This window comes from Malaya genurostris, chromosome 2 (assembly GCF_030247185.1).
Source record: "Malaya genurostris strain Urasoe2022 chromosome 2, Malgen_1.1, whole genome shotgun sequence".
NCBI classification, from domain to species: Eukaryota; Metazoa; Arthropoda; class Insecta; order Diptera; family Culicidae; genus Malaya; species Malaya genurostris.
The window spans coordinates 21,438,561-21,451,463 of NC_080571.1; the positions used below are offsets into that span (position 1 = coordinate 21,438,561).

General features: G+C 35.8%; 1 protein-coding gene across 2 annotated transcripts in view; it reads right to left on the reverse strand.

Annotated features, from left to right (window-relative positions):
- The window catches only part of LOC131427204 (vertebrate ancient opsin-like), a 78,196-nt gene that overhangs the window by 10,855 nt on the left and 54,438 nt on the right, over nt 1-12,903 (reverse strand). The gene's annotated exons all lie outside the window — the stretch shown is intronic.

The following is a 12,903-nucleotide window of genomic DNA, read 5'->3' on the forward strand; positions in this document are numbered from 1 at the left end:
CTAACGATTCACCGCCAGTTACCACAAATCTAGCGACCCCTTGTAAATGATAAAAATAATCTTCTCGAGCAACACTGTTTAAGTTGCTATGGACTAGTTACCAAGGAACCCCAAAACAAATAAACATGTTTTGAAAGCGGTGGAATAGTTCTATTAGTGTCCAAATTAAGCAGAAATGCATTTAAATGAACTCGATATTCGGAATTTAATCGAAACTATGGATGAAACCAACGACCTTGTTGGCCACTATTCGAGGATTACTAGTGGAATTCCACAAAGAAATCATTTTACCGTACGTTATGCAGGTACCGCAGAGCACTAGCCTCGCTCAGCTCGTTGTCGGTCATTTCCATGTCTTCCTTCTCACACAACGGTTTCAAGTCAAGACCTGAATTTTGAACTTGGTTTTATAAAAGACATTATTCATACTCCTCAATTTTTACATTACGCTCGAATCAGGTAAATCCATTAAAATGTTCCGTAATATAATAACCGATCTGAAATTTATTTTGTTTACATTCATCTTGCCTTCGATATGCAGTAACCAAGGTTATGGTGATTGTTATTCAAAATCAATAAATATATCAACTTGTGCTGCCAGTTTAAAAAAATTCACTAGCGTTTTCGATTTGACATTTCCAGTTACTGAGGGGTAGTTATATTTACGATACAGTTTTGATAGACGAGTGGCAGGTCGTGTCGTCGTTCGAGATGTGCATACACACTTCGAAAAAAACATGTAATTTTACATCTTATTAGATGTACATAACTGGTGCAGTTCACGCAAATATCTAAAATTCCATGATATGAAACTCATTGAAATAAAAAATGAATGTGAATCGACTGAGGCACAGAAGCACACATCTGCTAGGCTGGTAAAAGGTGCATTTAAATTCATAGAGTAGGTTTAGTGGAAGTAAATTTGTTCAGTAAATAACCATCAAAAATTTGCAAACTAGAAGGGTTTAGTGAATGGTTTTAATGTAATCTATTCTATTCAAATTGATGGTTTTAACACTCATGACTATGGTATTCCAAATCGAGAAGTCGAATCTGGACAAAATTTACTATAATCTTTTGGGTGACGGGTTAGTTGATGCCTTTCACGCAGCCCACCTGGGTTCGATTCCCAACCTCGCACCTAGGGTTAGAGAGCTTTTCTGGTCCAAAAAGAAGGTTAAAACCTCTACAATTGAAACCAAGAGAAAATATAATCTATTACCTTTCAACACTAAGAGATTTTTGCTCCAATCCCTCACAGTATCATAAAAATTTGAGCAACCATATGTCAGGAACAACTTGATAATTTTACATAAAATTTACACTGTATCAATTTCTTATAAAAAATAATAACAACTTAAAACTCGAATATTAGGCAACCCATAACTGATACTTCAGAATCTACAAAGTTATTCTAAGCGTACCGAGAATTAGAAGCATAAGCAGGATCATCAGTAAGATAGTTTGTTTTGGGCCCCTTCCGAAACGAAATCCTGGGTACGGGCCCGCTCATCTTCCAGAATTCCAGCGATCGCAACAATAGACTTTTTGTGTAGGAAAATGTTTGGAATACGACCATTTTAATAAAACATTTCCGTTTTTTTTTGTTGTGAACTGAGAGAAGGTTTTTCAATTTATAGGGTAAGGGCTCCCTATTTCATCTCATTTGTAAGAACGTTACCTTAAAAACCTGATTTATCCACTAAAATCACTATCATTTTTTCATATTTCTGCTTAATTCGCCTTGCTTCACATGGAGAATTGATTCACATCTCTTGGAAATTAAAATAATGTTCAAAAAATCAGCTAAAAACATTTCTGATATGTTCATTACTCTGCTCAAAGGATTTTTATTCATCCGATCTTTGGTCCTTTATTCATCCTATTAATTAGTAATGGCGACAGCAATCAAATCAAAACATTGCACTATTACACTCTCAGGCTCAAAATGTCCGAATTTTTCTTAAAAATGGACTGATGCCAACTATAAGACATCACACGATATGTTTAGAACCAGTTTTGAATCATTTCGACGTTTAAAAATTGTTGGGTCGTTTTCGTTACCTTTCGTTTTAAATTTAAAATTTTACTGTAAAGTTAATTTGGTAAATTTAACAACAAAACAATAAAGAAATTGTTTTAATTTAGGCATTATCCCTTCTAAAAACAAAATGCAAAGCCAGAGAAGCCATTTATACAGATGTATCTGTATTGTATAGATTTTTGAGTTGATTTAAATCAGAGTACAGATTTTATACAGATTTCCTAAATGTAATACAGATTTGTACAGGTTCATAAAAAGTGAGAAGTAAAAAATTAAAATACAAAGTAATACATATTTTCTTTGAAAATATCTCTGTGCACACTTAACAGCGACATGACATATAGCGGAAAGAAACCAGTGCTACTAGATTTGCCACAATGGCTATTTCATTAGTATTTAATACGTAATTTAATAATTTCTGGTAATATTCGAAGCCGAAATAGTTTTTTTGAAATATAAATATCAATAATATAAATCAACTAATGTCACGGATACCAAAAAAAAAAATACTTGTTGATGGTAATTTGAAGAAGAAAAACAATTTGTTTTGTAACATTATGAGAAAACCTGGCAACTTTGCGAAACCGAATGAGATGAAAACAAAGCGTAGTCAAGTGAACTAAGTGAAAAACTTTCATCTCATATTTTTTGAAGACTTTTATTGCTTGTCGGGTAGTTTTTGAAGTTTTTTATCATTAATTAAACAAGTGGCAAGTGAACATTACTAATTAAGAAGTCATCCAGCATTCAATAGTAGTGTAATTGTGCGAAACAGTGATCATGTTTTGAGACGAATCGTTTAGTAGATATTTAGAAACATGACGAACTGTAAATATTGAGACGAAAATGTGTCGTAAATCGAAAAGTGAGTTTGTTTCAAATGAAAAAAAAACAATCACCGAAGAATTTAAAAAAAAATTTTCCAGTGGACAAGTGTGACAATAGCTTAAATATTCATTTTTAAACATTTCACAGTTTGGTTCAGGTACGTTGTAAGATATTATTCATTTTCAAAGTAATGAAGTGAAGGGATGAGATGGAAATAGGAGCTCAGATGACATAGGGAGCCCTTACCCTATTATGACCCGATTCAGATTGTGCAACCGGTATGATTCTGCGGTCCAGTATCAAGGAGAAGTCAACTAAAATTTACATGGATTTTAAACGACAAACTTTCGTCAATGCACTTTGGTGTTATAGCCAAAAGTGTCTTGCAAATAGCATTAACTTTACGTCTACTCTGCGGCTTTTTTATTGAACCTCTGAGTCTAGTTAGCTATGAACTCGAAAGCGAAACATAAAAACAAATCGAACTGGTTGAGGTCACGTTGCATAAATTTTGGAATTATTTTCAACCATTCCAATTACCAATTTAAAATTGCTTGTCTCTTTCCTTTCTTTTGCGCATCTTTAAACCATCTATTACCGAGTAATAATAATTTCGCAATCTTGAAACGTTATCAAAAATCAATCAAACGTTTTTACCGGATGTACGATAGAAAAGAAGCTGTGTTTCTCTTGGAGAGTGATGCAAATGAACAATTTAACGGGCTGAAGAAAGCTTGCCGGTTCGAGTTCATCCTCTAAGATGTTTTTTTTTGTTTTTTTGTTTAATCTGTCTTTCGTTGGGTAGAATTAAGCTGATTGCTTTTCTGGTTGGGTTGGTTGAATTTCGAGAACAAATTTCTTCTAAAATTGGTAAACAAACATTAATAAACTCATCACGACTTTACGCTAAACATAATAAATTAATTCCTTAGAACAATGGTGATTTGATTCGTCGTTGATTTTCGCCTTTCATTTATCAGTAAATTTCTCGTCGGGTGCTGATAGAATGTAAAGTGTTTCAATGGTTTGTAAACTATTTCAGCGAACCCTGTATTTATATTCAATTCCATTTACCCCCACTCCACAACCCTCAATTACGACATTTCACCCATGCCAAACCAACCCAAGTCAAGAAAGTCATTTGGCATTCTACATTGCGTTGCTACTGTCCGCTGGCATAGCAACAGAAACAACTGTGTTTCTGTTTGGATCACCTTGCCAAATTTACCCGCGTCAGTGTTCGTTTTCCACCTGGACCTTGTTAAGTTCAAGTAATCTTGAAGCAATTAAAATATTTATTTAAATTTAGTCTTGACAAGTATGTGAAAGATTTTTTTCCGGAAAAGTAAATTCATTAAAGCTAAATCCTTAAAAGTCTTATTTAGTGTCAGACTTTTTGGAACTCAATAATACGAATCGGAAGATAACTGTTTTTTCTAAGAGTGTAGCATTTCGTTACGGTGTTTGGTGATTACGAAATTGCGTTCATCACGGCACGTGATTAGATGCGGTTGGTGTTCGGGTACTGAAATTGGTTAATGTTTCAAAATTTTCGTGCAAAATATACAATCATCACGTTGCTCGTTGCTTTTCACATTTAGTTTAGCTGAATAATGGTATTTGCACATATCGTTGTCGAATTTGCATTCCAATCCCACGCTACTAGCTGAGAATTTTCGAGGAAATAAGAGAGAAATTAATAGGAATCTTTTACATCATAACTTCCTCAACTCATGACTGGAACAGTACTATTGACAGCTCTTAGATATAACCCCAATTTCCAGTTCGAATTACTCAGAATGTACTGAATAGGGATCCTACTATTGCTACCAATTGTTTGATTAAGGTTTGAACGATTTGACGATTTAACGATGTAACGATGTAACGATGTAACGATGTAACGATGTAACGATGTAACGATGTAACGATGTAACGATGTAACGATGTAACGATGTAACGATGTAACGATGTAACGATGTAACGGTGTAACGATGTAACGATGTAACGATTTAACGATTTAACGATTTAACGATTTAACGATTTAACAATTTAACGATTTAACGATTTAACGATTTAACGATTTAACGATTTAACGATTTAACGATTTAACGATTTAACGATTTGACGATTTGACTATTTGACGATTTGACGATTTGACGATTTGACGATTTGACGATTTGACGATTTGACGATTTGACGATTTGACGATTTGACGATTTGACGATTTGACGATTTGACGATTTGACGATTTGACGATTTGACGATTTGACGATTTGACGATTTGACGATTTGACGATTTGACGATTTGACGATTTGACGATTTGACGATTTGACGATTTGACGATTTGACGATTTGACGATTTGACGATTTGACGATTTGACGATTTGACGATTTGACGATTTGACGATTTGACGATTTGACGATTTGACGATTTGACGATTTGACGATTTGACGATTTGACGATTTGACGATTTGACGATTTGACGATTTGACGATTTGACGATTTGACGATTTGACGATTTGACGATTTGACGATTTGACGATTTGACGATTTGACGATTTGACGATTTGACGATTTGACGATTTGACGATTTGACGATTTGACGATTTGACGATTTGACGATTTGACGATTTGACGATTTGACGATTTGACGATTTGACGATTTGACGATTTGACAATTTGACGATTTGACGATTTGACGATTTGACGATTTGTCGATTTGACGATTTAACGATTTAACGATTTAACGATTTAACGATTTAACTTCAAACACAATTTAACACTTCCACGACTTCCACGACTTCCACGACTTCCACGACTTCCACGACTTCTACGACTTCCACGACTTCCACGACTTCCACGACTTCCACGACTTTCACGTTTTTCACGACTTTAATGACTTCATAGACTTCCACAATTTAAACGACTTTTACGTTTTTCGTAACTTCCACGACTTTCACGTTTCAGGTGTATGACTTTTTGTACAAGAATTAACATTCGCGATCCAAATGTACTCAGATCTCTCTTCATTTGTCAAATTCGCGATCCACACCACATTTTTAATAAAAGATAAAGTTCTATCGTCGTTGCTACTGGCGGTGAAAAGTTTGATTTCCAGAGAGTAATAAAATGAAACAATCGGTTCAGATTTGTAGCTCCGTGCAATGGAAATTTCCGGAATCCAAGCATTTTCCATAAATTTAATCACTTCTAATCACATCGGACGTATGAATTTGACAGTTCTAAGCCGAAACGCAGTTAGAATTCAATGAAATATCGTTGGAATTCATTCTCAGTAGGCGTTGGAAAATTGTTGTTTTTTTCCACATGTTTCGGAATTTGATGTGGTTAGTGGAAGCGAGCTGGCAGGTTTTTCATGTTGTGTTGGGGTGCGTTTTTCGAAACATTTTCTACCCGGGTGAAATTTTTCAACTTGAACTGAAAAAGAACGGGTTAAAACAGAAAACATTCCGAAGGTGTGACGTTATCAGTGAAATTTCCTGCCTTGTCAGAATACTTGCATCAACAAAGCCTAATCAATGCGGATGCCGCTTTCTAGGAATGGAAAGTCGTTTCATTTGGTGTGTCAGCAATACGAACTTGTTATCAGCAAAAAACTTTAATCGTGAGCTTGCTAAGGAATGTAACGTCAGGAAAATATGAGCAGAAACGATTCAATTACAGCGGAGCGGGAAAAAAATCCGAAGAGCTTCACCGGATGTTCGCCTCATGATGTATTTTAATTAAACAATGGAATTTGATTATCAGGCAGGGGGAAGAAAAGTCTAATAATATTCCTATCCGAAATGGTACTTCAATCGCGGATAACAACGGATTAAATGGAATTCTGTCTCGACAGCAGCTTTAGTCGGGAACAATTTCGTCTGAATTGTTCGCAAGTAATAAATGGAGCAGAAACGGATGGAGATTGGAGAATCATACGTTAAACGAATCGGATTTGTTCGAATATATGATAAATATGTGAAAAATCTCGGGGGACGATTTGCTGTGCTTGACAGTCTAACAATTGAAGCAGGGAAACGATGGATTTCGTCTTGCTTTGCACACGCCCTAGGATTGTGATTTGACGGGTGACTTGTCAAAGTCGAAATGTTGCGTACCATGATGACAGTGGAATCGTAATTCAATAAAAATGCAAATGATAAGATGACGAATGTTAATGTGACAGAAAGTTTAAGTGTGGGTTTCTTCACAGATAACTGTTATTTTCAGGTCACATTGCAATTTTATCAACATTCAGTTCCATCATTCAACCAATTTGAGTTCACAATTAACTTTTCAATTTCAATAAAAAATAGTCTAGAGTGTAATGTTTACATTCTAAAATTTCGTTTCAATCTGTCAAGAGGTTTTTGAGATGGCGTGCGGTACTGGATGTTCCAAACCAGCCTCACAGTTGGAAATCGACAATTCGATCATGTCATCAGAATCAGAGCTAAAAAATTGTCACACATTCTCAGTGAATGAAACCAATCCAACAGCCTCATTTTCAATATTTTACTGTCTCATTCGTAAATGACCGACACCAGAGCAAACGAAGAGAGATGAAGCTTATTCGTTTCTCATTGAAATAAAGAGAGAGTATAATTGCCAACGTCACTCTTTCCTCTACGACAAGACGAAACCAAACTAACGTCTGCAGGTAGCATCAGCAGAATTTCAATTCTCATTCTTTCATCGATGCATTGAAAATCTGTGATGCTTGGCTATAAAGAGTGACTAAAATATGACAAATCGAAGTAATTACACTCCAGAACCTCTTTGGAAACCAAAACTACTACAAATTGGAACACCAACAGAAAAAAGTCATTGTGAAACCTTTCTCTGACATTTTCGATTTTCAAGGCTTCGATCGAATACCGACACTACATAGTATGGGATTTTCTCTGAAAACCGCAAATGACTGAAAGGACAAATGAAAGAGAGAACACTGTTCCGCTTATGTCATTGACTGGACATGGATATCGTTCTCATAGTTTGCAAGCGAAGCTGAGAGTGACATTGATTTCTCATCATTTCCGTCTATTTTGAGTCAATGAAAATGACTTTTATTAGCTCTGATCAGAATACGATGGCTAAATCCTGCGCCAGGAAGTTGCACCAAATACAAATAATAATATCCCTAAGTCCCATACAAACGAACCGCCAATGTTTGGTTCACAGCCTGAACAAGCAAGCCTAGCAAATTACTCCCTTTCATTGCGATAGTTTGAAAATGTGGAAGAAGATCGTTTCTGGCAACGCTTTATGCTAGTTGCTACGGTGCAAAACAAACTTGTTTGTTTATGTTTATCGTTGCTGTATTAAACTGCAACAATCAGTCTAAATATCACCGGCACTAGCACAAAAGATGAAAAATGAACACAAACACTCACGAATCTACAAATATCAATACAGCTAGTAGTATATTCATGGTGGCTTAACCATTCTAGATTATTGTTTAACTTACATTTCGCTTGTGATCTAGATTATCAGATAAAAACGGTTTGTTTATTTATTTTTCACTATAATAAACAGTAACTATGGTGAACTTGTTCTTACCCTTCAGTGTTGCTAGTTTTATAGAAAACTCGTTAAAGTACATTGTCACTCTGACAGTGTATCATAACAGTGTACCGCACGATGCAAAATGTGTCCTTGAGAATTTGTCGAAGTATTCCGTATTGTAATTTGTATTTGGTTGCACCACGTGTGGTCGGGGCAGCCGAAGCTCAAAGCATTATTTTCGAGTACAGCCGGTATTGTAGGAAGCAGTGCACCAATCTGAGTTTAATTTGACGCGAAATTATTGCTACTTTCCCAGAAAAGAAAACTTACTGCTACTAGCGATTATAGAAATACTAAACTAAATACGAAAGAAAGATTGGAAAACAATCGAAGTAATGTGATTTGAATTAAAAGTTATTTTATTCATAAATTCAAAAAAAAAATTCTCTTTTGATACCATCACCACCACTGCATCTAACAGGTTGAGGGGTCAATCAATGGTTGTTCACGATCAATTACCAATCAGTTTCCACTGGTTTATACGCCACCACTTGAGTTTATCTTTGTCCGAACAACAAATTTCCTTCAAGCATTCCTTGTTATCCCAATTGAGTTTTATTAGGCTGATGAAGGCCGAGCCACGTCTGTTCATTAATCTTTTCTTACTTCAATTGAGAGAAGGAGAGAGAGAGAGAGAGAAAACTACCAGATTGCCCCGTAACCTTTTGAAGCTGGAAATTAACAAAGAAAACGGAATTGAAATAGGAGACGGTTGAGATTCTTTAGTGGGTCGTCTTTCAAGCCCCCGTGTAAAGTTACCGTCTGTTATTCGAATGTAGCCTCCCATCCTAAGTAGGATGTGTAGGTTTTTTCACAAAATTACTATTACTTTTTTCAAAACAACAACCTTTGCAAAAATAAAAAGAGTTGTCATTTTTCTTTTATACCTTATGATAAAAAAAGAACCGGAATTTTCATTTTAAAATTCCCGCGCTTATCCAATTGGTAAACTTTTATTCTCTTAACGTTGGCAACACTTTTATACACATTCTGTCAAATTTTGACGCATATCGTACGATTAGTTTTTGTTTGGCGTCTATACAAAGAAGTTGAAAAATTTTCGTGTGGCGATTTTTATAATGGATGAAAATTTAGAACAACGTGCGTGCATCAAATTTTGTGTTGCAAATGGATTTAAGTGTTCCGAAACGTTGAAAATGTTAGAAAAGGCTTTTGGTGAATCGGAAAAACACAAAGGTGGTCGTACAAGCTTGGACCATGATGAGATCCCTGGCCGCCCAACAACATCTGTTACTGAAGAAAACATTGAATCGGCGAAGCAAATCGTGTTGCAAAATCGTTCTGTACCGATTAGAGAGATTGCATCTTATATGGATCAGCCGAACACATTTTAACTGATGTTTTGGGTTTGAAATGCGTCGCTTCTCGGCTGGTGCCAAAAAAGCCGAATTTCATTCAAAAACAGCATCGTGTTGTGTCGCAGTTTTTGGCCAAAAACTCAACCAATATCATCAACCAAGCACCGTACTCTCGCGGACCCACACGGACCGAAGAATGCGGCCAACATGAACATTCACCAACGCCATATGGAAGACTCTCATGAAATATTCAATTCACCGGCCACTGCCGATCACCAGCTGAAGGCTGGATCTGCCAAAGTCAACCATTGCGACCCAAATATGACATTACTCAATGATACAACCCTAGTTTTAAGTTAGTCGTAAATTAAAATTAGTAAAAGCCCTTGGCATCTTAGAGCTTAAGCAGTGTGCCTTAAACATTATATTCTTGAATAAAAAAAAAAAAAGCACCGTACTCTCCAGATATGGCCCCGTGTGACTTTTTCTTCTTCCCCAGACTCAAATTGCCATTGCGGGGAACGCGTTTTGAGACCATAGAGACCATAACAGAGATATCGCTGCGTGAACTAAAGGCCATACCTTCGGCGGCCTATAAAACTTGTATGGAAAATTGGATCAAGCGTTGGCATACATGTATTGTCGCAGGATGAGAGTACTTTGAAGGCGATAATAAAGAAATTTATTAAAAATTGAAATTTTGCGTTTTACCTATTTTTATATATATAAAATATAGGTATAGAATTCGCTCAAACTTTCGAAAATTTTTCCGAGGCCCGGAGGGCCGAATGACATATACCAATCGATTCAGCTCGACGAACTGAGCAAATGTCTGTGTGTGTGTATGTGTGTGTGTCCGTATGTGTGTTGTCAACTAAGAGGTCGAGATCTCAGAGATGGCTGGACCGATTTTCATCAAACTAGTCGCAAATGAAAGGTCTCCCCGTCACCCAAAACGCTATTGAATGGTTTTGAGATCGGATGTTTACTTTTTGAGTTATACAAAGTTTTATGTCAAAATTTTCAGTTTTTTGACAGTATCTGTCACAATTGACCTTGAAAACAGAATATGTTTTCAGACTTAGATTCCGCACGGTAATACCTATCCAACAAGCCATAGATTGTTAAAATCCGTCCATTTTTAACGGAGATATCGAAATTTTTGTGTAAACGACTTTTCCCCCTATTCCAGCAGTAGAAGTTTTGAGCGCTGTCTGGCAAAGAAATGCTTGGGAGCAACTGAAAACACGATTTTTTATACTGTTACATACAATTGTTTCTAAGAACCAAAAGGATTGTGTACAGCATTCTTTTTCATGACATTTAGCCTCGGACCGATTTTGGCACGGCTCGTTTTTGGCAACATAATCGTTCGAATATGACATATATAAACCAGATGATGGCAGAATTTTTTTTAATTATTTTGTTTTAAACTACTTACAGCAATAAATGCTGGAACAACATAACATCCATATACCATTCGAATCAGTTCGTCGAGATCAGCAAATGCGTGTGTGACAAATAACTTCAATTAATTTTCTCGGAAAATTTCTTTTCTACAAATTCAGATTCATACGAAAAGTCGTATGCTCCCAAACAAAGTTCCTGCATTATGTTTGGTTCCGACCTCTGGTTTCGGAACTACAGGATGATATGTGAAACGAAATCAAAATTGTGTAACTCATTTTTCTTGAAGATGGCTGAACCGATCTAAGATGCAAATGAAATCTAAGAATCATCTAAGATTCAAATGAAAAGTTTCAAAGTTCTATAAAACATCTTGCTTTTCAGTCAGATCCAACTTCCGGTTTCGGGGATTGTATAAAAATGTCTATTCCACATAATTTAATCAGGTTTATCGGGTTAGCAGATTTGGATAGTCGATAAAAAAATTAACTTTTTTCAGTTTTAGTGGTATTCAGTTGTCGATCAGAAGGCACCTAAAAATTTAATTCGTGCTATGATCTCTCAAAGATGTCTTAACTGATTTTCAAATGTTTTGAAACAAATGTAAAGTGTACAGCTACTCAGGTGAATTTATTTGACTTCGGCCATACCGCTTTTAGAATTCCGGTTCCAGTATAAAATCGTTTCTCAAAGCTCAATCGTTTTCTCAAAAAAAGCCTAATCAAATTTCAGAAACAAAAATTTTAATTAAAACAAACTTATATACAAAAATTAATTATTTTATCCAATTATGACTTCCGGTTCTCGAATTACATGATGATGAATTTTTAAAATTCAAACCGATATAGAAGATGACAATCCCGAAAAGCTTCAAAGTTGAACTCAAAACTGTTGTAATTTATTCGTCATATGGCCATACGAATCGGTTTGGGTTATGCTGGTTCCTGAATACCGGCTCTGGAAGTACCTTAAATTACCGTAAACTCTAGAGTGGAACTTACATATCATGGCATGTTTAATCGATTATCACACTTCTAGATTCAAATTCGATCCGATTTGCAGTTTCGACATTACAGAGTAATGAGTGATTAAAATCTCAAATTGTCGCTTAAAACGAGGGTCATTAAAATAATGTCATGAAAACTTAAACACCGAAGAATATTCATGCAAAAAACACATGCGGATTGATAAAAATAGGTATCATCTCACTGTTAGGTGGATTAAACACGTTTTTAAATAAAATTCCGGTTCTTTTTTTTATCATAAGGTACACTAATATAAACACGAAGAGAAGGACATATGAACTGAACTGCGATCGCGGCAATACAACAGCAAAGATAAACTCAAGATGGAATGGACTATGATTATTCATCTATCATTCGAATAGGACCCCTCGATGAACTCGGTTCACCGTCGCATTTGCAGTTCAACGATTAGTTGAATCGAAACAGTACACGTCTTTTAGAGTGCCTATAACCAGAGTGACGACAGCTATTCGTTTGAAATAACAGCTTTATTCCACACATCCAAGCGACCAACAGTGGGGAAAAAAATACGACCGTAAACAGTGCAATCGCCGGCTTCAGGAGAAACAGAATAAAAAAAATGACAACGTCAACTTCAACACAAACTATAAGAGCAACAGTAACAAAACCAAAAATAATATCAATAACATCACCTGCAACAATAATAAAATTAGTCAACCTTCGCCATCGGTTATCCAAAATGCCTTACC